The sequence below is a fragment of the Phyllobates terribilis genome, unplaced genomic scaffold, assembly GCF_046119375.1.
Source record: "Phyllobates terribilis strain yellow unplaced genomic scaffold, ASM4611937v1 Scaffold_11__3_contigs__length_659146591, whole genome shotgun sequence".
Taxonomy (NCBI): domain Eukaryota; kingdom Metazoa; phylum Chordata; class Amphibia; order Anura; family Dendrobatidae; genus Phyllobates; species Phyllobates terribilis.
Window position 1 is genome coordinate 216,223,341 of NW_027362771.1, and position 10,999 is coordinate 216,234,339.

The following is a 10,999-nucleotide window of genomic DNA, read 5'->3' on the forward strand; positions in this document are numbered from 1 at the left end:
TGAATACAATGAATACCATCCTGTTCTGAGCCTACATTCATTTGGAACTACTTTTTAACCTGATAACACTCATGTAACTTTCACCACTGGTCTACCGATTGTCAGCAATACTAGGATTTAAAGCACACCTGTCAGCAGGATTGTGCTTAGTAAACTACATACACTGTCAGGTGGGCGACATTACACTGAGTAAAATGATACCTTTGATAATGAAATCCGTTCGTCTGTAATCTTTATTTTCAGTTCTGCCATAATGATATGCAGAGTTGGTCTGGAGTGTCTGGGGCCCACAGGGGAAATTGACCCTAGGGGCCCACCCTAAAGCTATATGCAAATACCCGTTAGCCGGGAGCGGTGCCTGTAAAATACAGGTGGCTCCTGCACATCTACTGTGCACCACTATAACTGGGATGTACAAATACAGTAGTTTACATTACAGGGGTTCTTTGATGAAAACAATTTATCACCGATCCACAGGTTAGGCAGGAGATATCTTATTGATCGGTGGAATCCGACCATTGGAAACTGCACCGATCAGAAGAATGGGGAACTTTTATCCCTGACAGGACACTTTTATCCCAATTTTAAAATGGAGCTGCAGGGAAATATGACCGCAGCTACATTCATTCTCTTTGGGGGCTTCCAGAAAATAAACAAGAGCAGCGCTCACAGCTACTGAGGGTATGAATGGATCGGTGGTCGAGTTGCCCATGAGCTCCAGTCTAATGGGGAGAAAAGCTCCACATTCTGCAGATATGTGCAGGTCCCAGCAGTCAGACACCCACCAACCAATAACTTATCCTTAGGTCACGTTCACACATTCGGTATTTGGTCAGAATTTTACATCACTTATTTGTAAGCCAAAACCAAAAGTGTAACAATCAGAGGAAAAGTATAATAGAAACATGTCACCACTTCTGCATTTATCACCCACTCCTGGTTTTGGCTTACAAATAATGATGTAAAATCTTGACCAAATACTAAATGTGTGAATGTGGCCTTAGGATAAGCGATTACTTGTTTTCACAGGAGAACCTCTCTAAGTGCATATTTGCTATTGTGTAATAGACACAGGACAGGGAGGGGTTAAATGTCAAAGTAATTAATCTCTATTGGAAATAAAGAATCTTCTACTTATTGATATCATAGAGAACAAGTGAATCCTCCATACACAACATAATCTCCTATACCAAGACCAATAATACCACATAGAAGGGAACAAATACTGTCACACTATGACCAAACCACATATTACCACCACATAGTGACCGAATAATACCATATACAAGAGACAAATACCAACACACCATGACCAGATCACATATTACCACAATATAGTGACCGAATAACCCCACCTATAAATTAGAAATACCCCCACACTATGACCAGACCACATATTACCACCACATAGTGACTGAATAATACCACATACAAGGAACAAATACCATCACACCATGACTGGACGACATATTACCATCACATAGCGACCGTATAATACCACATACAAAGGAACAAATACTGCCACATCGTGACCAGACCACATATTACCACCACATACACGTGACAAATACTACCATACCATGACCAGACCACATGTTACCATTACATAGTCACCGAATAACACTACCATATGGATCATGAATAAAAACACAATACTAATATACAGGAGCTCTGTATACAGTGTATAGTGTGCATTTACATGTAATACACTGACTCACCAGTGACATCTCTACACTGTGTGCAGAATTATTAGGCAAGTTGTATTTTAGAGGATTATTATTATAATTGATCAACAATTATGTTCTCAATCAACCCAAAAGACTCATAAATATCCAAGCTTAATATTTTTGGAAGTTGGAGTGGGATTTTTTTAGATTTGGCTATTTTAGGAGGATATCTGTTTGTACAGGTAACTATTACTGTGCAGAATTATTAGGCAGCTTAATAAAAACCAACTATAATCCCATCTCATTTGTTTATTTTCACCAGGTAAACCAATATCAGTGCACAAAATTTAGAAATAAGCATTTCTGACATGCAAAAACAAAAACAAAAAAAATTAGTGATCAGTATAGCCACCTTTCTTTATGATGACACTCAACAGCCTTCCATCCATAGATTCTGTCAGTTGCTTGATCTGTTTTCAATCAACATTGCATGCAGCAGCCACCACAGCCTCCCAGACACTGTTCCAAGAGGTGTACTGTTTTCCCTCCCTGTAGATCTCACAATTTATGATGGACCACAGGTTCTCTATGGGGTTCAGATCAGGTGAACAAGGGGGCCATGTCATTATTTTTTCTTCTTTTAGACCTTTACTGGCCAGCCACGCTGTGGAGTAGTTGGATGCATGTGATGGAGCATTGTTCTGCATGAAAATCATGTTTTTCTTGAACGATACCGACTTCTTCCTGTACCACTGCTTGAAGAAGTTATCTTCCAGAAACTGGCAGTAGGTCTGGGAGTTGAGCTTCACTCCATCCTCAACCCGAAAAGGTCCCACAAGTTCATCTTTGATGATACCAGCCCATACCAGTACCCCACCTCAACCTTGCTGGCGTCTGAGTTGGAGTGGAGCTCTCTGCCCTTTATTGATCCAGCCTCTGGCCCATCAATCTGGCCCATCAAGAGTCACTCTCATTTCTTCAGTCCATAAAACCTTTGAAAAACCAGTCTTAAGATATTTCTTGGCCCATTCTTGACGTTTTATCTTATGTTTCTTGTTCAAAGGTGGTCGTTTTTCAGCCTTCCTTACCTTGGCCATGTCCCTGAGTATCGCACACTTTGTGCTTTTTGATACTCCAGTAACGTTGCAGCTCTGAAATATGGCGAAACTAGTGGTGAATAGCATCTTGGCAGCTTCACGCTTGATTTTCCTCAATTCATGGGCAGTTATTTTGCGCCTTTTTTGGCCAACACGCTTCTTGCGACCCTGTTGGCTATTTGCCATGAAACACTTGATTGTTCAGTGATCACGCTTCAAAAGTTTGGAAAATTCAAGACTGCTGCATCCCTCTGGAAGGCATCTCACAATTTTGGACTTTTCAGAGCCCGTCAAATCTCTCTTCTGACCCATTTTGCCAAAGGAAAGGAAGTTGCCTAATAATTAAGCACACGTTATATAGGGTGTTAATGTCATTAGACAACACCTGTCCTCATTACAGAGATGCACATCACCAGATTTACTTAATTGGTAGTTGGCTCTCAAGCCTATGCAGCTTGGAGTAGGACAACATGTATAAAAAATAAAAAATATCAAAGTGATCAAAACATGCATTTGCCCAATAATTCTGCACGCTGTGTAGTTGAAGTCCTTCATCTTCGCTTTTCTTCTTCATCTGGCACAGACCGCCATCACTTCTTCCATCCAGGACTCATCTCTGCAGAAAATAACACACAATTATCAATAGCTAATCACTTCTACAGCACATTCCCCACTTATTCCCTGATTTCTACACTATACCAGATGAAGAAAACAAGTGACATAGTGCCGACCTGCACAGTAACAGGACCCCCCTTTTTGTTACTCCCCCATGGAGAAAAGTATCCTCAAAAATAAATTATATTACAGCAGTAATGTCCCCATACAGTAATTATGTCCCCACTTGCCACCATAAACTAATAATACCTCATTCTGGTCCCCAGTCCCCATACTGTAATTGTCACCAATCCTGGCCCCCTTTATTTAATAATATCCCCCATCCTAGGCTCCCGTGCATCTCCCCCACCCATCCTGGGCCTGTATGTATCCCCCCCACCCATCATCCTGAGCCTGTATGTATCATCTACCCATCATGGGCCCCTATATAGCACTCTCTCCCTCCCCATCATGTGCCCCTATATAGCACCCTCACCCTCATGTGCCCCTGTGTAGCATCCTCTCCTTCATGTGCCCCTATATAGCATCATCTCCCTCATGTGCTCCTATATAGCATCATCTCCCTCATGTTCCCCTATATAGCATCATCTCCTTCATGTAACCCTATATGGCATCATCTCCCTCATGTGCCCCTATATAGCATCATCTCCTTCATGTGACCCTATATGGCATCATCTCTCTCATGTGCCCCTATATAGCATCATCTCCCTCATGTGCCCCTATATAGCATCCTTTCCCTCATGTGCCCCTATATAACATCCTCTCCCACATGTGCCCCTATATAGCATCATCTCCCTCATGTGCCCCGATATAGCATCATCTCGATCATGTGCCCCTATATAGCATCTCCCTCCCCATCATGTGCCACTATATAGCTTCTCCCTCCCCATCATAAGCCCCTATATAGCATCTCCCTCCCCATCATGTGCCCCTATATAGCATCTCCCTCCCCATCATGTTCCCCTATATAGCATCTCCCTCCCCATCATGTGCCCCTATATAGCATCTCCCTCCCCATCATGTTCCCCTATATAGCATCTCCCTCCCCATCATGTGCCCCTATATAGCATCTCCCTCCCCATCATGTGCCACTATATAGCTTCTCCCTCCCCATCATAAGCCCCTATATAGCATCTCCCTCCCCATCATGTGCCCCTATATAGCATCTCCCTCCCCATCATGTTCCCCTATATAGCATCTCCCTCCCCATCATGTGCCCCTATATAGCATCTCCCTCCCCATCATGTTCCCCTATATAGCATCTCCCTCCCCATCATGTGCCCCTATATAGCATCTCCCTCCCCATCATGTGCCCCTATATAGCATCTCCCTCCCCGTCATGTGCCCCTATATAGCATCTCCCTCCCCATCATGTGCCACTATATAGCTTCTCCCTCCCCATCATAAGCCCCTATATAGCATCTCCCTCCCCATCATGTGCCCCTATATAGCATCTCCCTCCCCATCATGTGCCCCTATATAGCATCTCCCTCCCCATCATGTTCCCCTATATAGCATCTCCCTCCCCATCATGTGCCCCTATATAGCATCTCCCTCCCCATCATGTGCCCCTATATAGCATCTCCCTCCCCATCATGTGCCCCTATATAGTATCATCTCTCCCCCCCATTCACTCACTACCCTGCCCATTCATAGAGGGGAAAAAAATTCTTCTAACCTTCCTGCGCTCCCCCGGCAGCATCCTCTGTAGCTTCATATCGGTGTGGTCTTCTACAGGGCCGCCGACCAATCAGAGGCTGCGCGCTGACAACAGCCCGCCGGATGGAGGCCTATACAGATCACTGCTATGCGCTGCGCACTGATGTCAGCTCCCCGCGCATAGCAGTGACGTTCAATGTCCGCTGGCCTATCAGAGGCTGAAAGCTGACGTGAGCGGCTTTGATTGGCCGGTGGCCTTTAAACGTCAATCTGAGCGCAGCGCATAGCAGAAGACTGCTGATGTTCCTAGCGTCGGAGGCCGCCGCCATCATCAAGAGGACGGTATGCGCCATGCGCTGAGCACGCGACGGCCTCTAGTAGGCCCGTGGTCAGAAAGACCACGGTTACCGGCGGGGGCCCACAGATGACCCGAGGCTCACTGGGGGATCTCCTGGTGGGCAAGTCCGACCCTGATGATATGCATGTGCTCTGGGGCTCTCAATATGTATTCATGTATTCGTATCTCTGCCTTGTGACATGTCACTGTGCTTTCAGTGACCTGCGTACTGTTTTAAATATTGCCTGTGTAATTTCTGTTCAAAACTGAAAATTTACATCCCACAATATGGCCACCACGGCCAGCGCATGCACAGTAGCATCCTTTGATTGCCGAGAGATGCTACTGCGCACGCGCGAATGCCATTTTGCTTCAGGAAAGAATTTGGGTACAGCAATATGGCGCCGGGCATGCGCAGTAGCATCTCTCAGCGATCCAGAAATGCTACTGCGCAAACGCAGGTGGCGGGGGCCATATTGCTGCAGACAAATGTATTTTTCCTCTACCAAAATGGCGCCCGTGCTTGCGCAGTAGCATCTATCGCTTGCCGATGCTACTGCGCATGCGCGGGCGCCATTTTGCAACCAAAAGATGCTACTGTGCATGCGCGGGCAGCGGCGGCCATATTGTGGGATGTAAATTTTCAGTTTTGAACAGAAATTACACAGGTAATTTTTAAAACCGTAAGCAGGTCACTGAAAGCACAGTGACCTGTCATAAGGCACAGATAGGAATACATGAATACATAATGAGAGTCCCAGAGCACATGCATATCATTATGGCAGAACTGAAAGTAAAGATTACAGAAATACCACTGGATGGATTTCATCATCAAAGGTATCATATTAATCAGTGTAATGGCGCACACCTGACAGTGTACGTAGTTTACTAAGCACAATCCTGCTGACAGGTGCGCTTTAATCTATCAGGAAGGCATCTGATTGGCTGCAAATTTATTCTACAGTAGGACAATTATACGAAACATACAACCAAGTTATTAAGAACCATCACCAGCGTAAACACCAAGGAGTTTTGGAAGTGATGAGATGGCTCCCACAGCCTTGATCACTTCATCAAGTCTGTCTGGGAATACACACTGTGAGGAGCTGCCCACTTACTAAAGACTATGATACTTTTCCAGCAACGGACCATCATTTTTGTCAATATTATTATTGTATTTTACTAGTGATGTACTTGTTATGTTTTATATAGTTCTGCTTACTTGTCAGTATGCAAGATTCACTTGTAAAATGTCCAGCATTCCACTAATCTCATCTTTATCTCAGGAGTCAATTGTTTCAACAGCCAATAATCTCACTAGGTGGGTGTAGATTGAGACACAGTGGAGCTGTCACCACAGGGGGTCTTACAGGCAGTCTCAGATGAAGGCTTCTAGAATTTTCTTCATTGTTTTAGCGAACAGTAAATGCTTAAGGGGTGTCAGCACTTCTGAGCTGGGAGGGGGCTGACCCCAGGGAAGTAGAGGAGAGACATTTTTAGTCAGAGTTGTGTGGAAGAATTGAAGGAAGAGGATGGAGACCGTGGACTTGGAAGGATGGATTGATAAGCATGTTACCATTATGGATTATGTCGTTTGGATTTAAACTTTCTTAAAAGGACTGCTGCTACTGGATACCTGTGCTTTCATCGTTTTATCTGCCGTCTAGAGGATCATGGACTGTGGCTACAGACTATACTGGAAGGAGATACGAAATCTGTGGGCCAACCAAAAGTTGGGAGACAGTGAGTATGGCCTTATACAAAGCCAGTGGAACTACTGAACCCAGATTGGGAACTTGAGGACTGAGAGAACAGTATTTTGGCCATTTACCTGGAATTGCTTTATTACCATGGCTATGATCAATAAAATATTGTTGCATCGTTAACCTGCCTAGGTGATTACTTACAACCCACAACCTCAGATCTTTACACAAACCAAGCCAGAAGAATTTGCGCAAGCATACATCTACAGAAAATCTGTGATTGGAACAAACTCCCCACCAAGTTACTTCAAAAACTGTGTGTAGGTGTACCTAGAATTGATGCTTTTATGGTGTTTTGAAGGCAAAGGGGGGAACACTAAATATTGATTTTATTTAGATTTCTCTTCTGTTCATTCAATTTGTGAATTGAAAAAAACAAACTATTAATGCTTCGATTTCTTAAAACATTTCTATATTGAAGCATTCTTTTCACACCTGCCTAAAACATTTGTACAGTACTCTATATACTTATACAGAATATTAGAAGCCTGTACACAAAGAAATATATGTGTTGCACATAATTTAAGAAAAATAAATATAGAAAAATAGATTTTTTTTTTTATCACAAAGTGATTCTGAAGTTAAAGTAGATCTGTGACCAAATTTTACAATATAAACTGCATAAATGACTAAAAAATATCTTAGCCTGGATGAGGCTGGTGTACTTACTTTTAAAATCCAAATGAGAATGACTGCATAATTCTGGTACAGCTAGATCTGCACTCATTTTGTATCTGACAGCAAACATTTCATTAAGGATTATAGCTATTCTTACATGGATTTTCAGAGACGACGCAACAGCCTCATAAGGAATAAAAGATCTACCGTATTTAATGATGTAAAAATTTTATATTTTTAAAAGAGCTTTGGGAAAGAGAAAATTTTATCAAAAATAAGACCCAAATATTTGTTATTTTTAATATATGTGGCATAAAATAACACGTAAGAATGATTAAAAATCTTTTAGCAATGCTACAAACATCAGCTGTCACTATGCACTTACCAGGAAGGAAAAGGATATTTAAAGAGTGAGCTGAAAACTTAAAGCCGAACCTGTGCCATGATTATTTGCCTTTATCCATACTAGAAATTTATTCAGATGTGTAAATGAAATCATGAGCATTACCAGGCATCCATTTAAGTGTGATTCATGAAGCTTTTCTCAGACTGGCTGCTTAAAATGCATAAACAGTTGTGAACAGTAAACAATCATGTCTCTGGATGGAAGAACAGGACCCACATGCTGTGCATGGAAATTGCCCTTAACAACACTGCCTTTTGTATATCCAATTGGAAGCCAAAGGTTACTTGTAATCAAATTTCAAGTTCTCATGAATTGATTTCTAAAAGCTGCACTTCCAAATGTAAATGTTTTGTCAATCACATTTCTCATTTTGTGTGGGATGAAAAAAAGGATTTGTATGTTACTAAGCATTTTATGTGTTAAATGGGAAGTATTTTATGTATATTTTTGAACAGATATGGACATTTAAAAAAAAAGATTTTACCATGTGGTAACATTGAGAGGTAAGTTCACAGCTCAGCAATAGGATATTTAGGATTGCATCAGGATAATATAGCTTGTTCATTACACCAATAAGCCATAACATTAAAAAAACCTTTCTAATAGTGTTTAAGTCCTACTTGTGATGCCAAAACCAATTTTACCTGTAGAGGTGTAAGAGTCAAAATTTTATTAGCAATACATAGTACTAATTGCATTCTGCTTATTATTTTATAAGCTCAGTTGGTTACCTGTTGGCATAGGCGGATTATAATGAGGGCAATCTGGGCTACCGCCCGGGGCCCCGGGGCTCCAGGGGGTCCATGGCCAGATTGCCCTCATTATAATATGTGCAGCGCTGCGGCACATACCGGCAGTCAGAGGCGCCCCCGGACCACTCCCCCAGCAGCGGCGCATGGCTGCTACTTCTTCTTCGACCAGGCCAGCACTGCACCTGTTAACTTCCCTGTGTGCTGGCCCGGCCGCGTCACTGCTAGGAGACATGGCCCTATGTGCGGCTGTGTCTGCTAGTGTGATGTCACGCAGTGCGCGCTGCACTGCTGCACCGGAGAGGAGCTGGAGGATTGGAGCCGAGCCGGGGGATGGTGAGTGTGTGTGTGTGACGCGCCCCTGGGCCTACTTGGTGTAGCGTTGCGCACGCGGGGACTACCCGGAGCCGGGCCTGTTGGGGGTAGTAGTCTCGTGGCGGTGACCCGGTCCGTGCCCAGGGAGTCAAACTGTGTGGCTGAGTATTAGCAGTAGATGTTGGACGACTACGCCACCCGTTGAATGCAGCTATGGAGCTGCCGCTGCAGGGCAGACCGCTGAGGCCGGTGGAAGGATTGTGCAGCGTGGATGGTATAACCCCCAACGGGAGGGCTATGGCCTCAGGGCAGCCGACGTGGATGATGGGGGTAGCAGGAACCACTCAGAGACGATGCGGTGTAGTTCAGGGTCTTTACTGGTGACAAAGATAGACCCTCCCAAAGTACTGGCTAGCGATTGGGGCCTGGTCAGTCCTTGAGCAGATGGGATCTCCCCTGGCCAGGCGGAGTTGTAGGCCTCCCCAACTAATTGTACTCTTCTGGCTACCTTGCTAGAGGCGGGTAAAAGTAGCCCACGTCCCTGAGTGTACCGTGTGGTGCTCACCCGTATGGCCGGTGACTCGGGGCCTTCTAGTGGCTTCCGCTCCACGACGGCGGTGCTGGTCCCATGCGTGTGACCGTGCCTTCGGGTTTCTTGGCCAGAGGACCTGAAATCCCCTGCCGGTCGGTTTCTGCTGCTGGGTGAGGATTAGTCCCCACAGCCTCGGACTCCGGGTCCGGTGGTAACTCTTCAATCAGGGCGAGCTCTACAGCTGCCAGCCCCTGATTCCTTTTAGCACGACTTCCCCAGAGCTCCTGATCTCTCTTTCCTATAGCTGCTTCTCCTCTTCTTAACTAACTAACCCTGCCTCAGCCCCAGTTTTATATAGGGGAAGTTCTTCCCCTCCCAGGACTGGGCAGGAGGTGTGGCATGCATAGGATTCCTGACCAAGAGACCTCCCACCTGCTCTCAGACGTAATATCTCTATTACTGTGGCAACCAGACCCCTGGGGTGTCACATTCCCCCCTAGTGAAATTTAGTACTCCGGGACTAAACATATTTTTGTAAAACATAACAAGTTACAAACAGAAACAACGCAATAAAGAAAAACATTAGGATGGTCACGGCGTGTCCGCAACCGGGTGGAGTTTTTCAAGAAAACAAGGGTGTCCATTTCACCAAAAACAGGGAGACGTAACCAGGTAGGGGTCTGTCCTGCCCCGAGTCTTTAACAGTCTTTTAGTCCGTCCTGGGTTACGCTCCAACTATATGCAAAAAGGATTCCCGGTAAATCCACCAAAGACTCCTACAAATAACTAGAAACACATAATTATACACAAACAACAATAAACAGGTAAACATTAATAAAATAGCTTGAACATTTCGATCCTCCACCGTATGGGCAACTGGCCTCTAGTGACCCTAGTGGACCTACGGAGATGGCTGACGGGTCCTGAGCTACAGGGTATAGGAGCTGTCAAGGGTAAACTGGGCAGCCGTCTACGGACTCTTTGGCTCACTAGGGGTATGGCAGGCTCACTATAAGCAGAGGGTTGATTCTCCTGGTCTGCTTGTGTGGGGTCTTCTGCCTCCTGGACCGGCTGTTCTTCCAGCTCTACCTGTGTCTCCGTAGGCACTTGGGATGCTGGTTGGAGGAACGTGAGGACGGGTACCACAACAGCACCATTGACTTGAGTCCAAGACCGAGGGAAGTCTCCGAGCACAGTACTAATCATATCTTCCCTTTCCTCTACGGGTCGAGGGTCTTCTT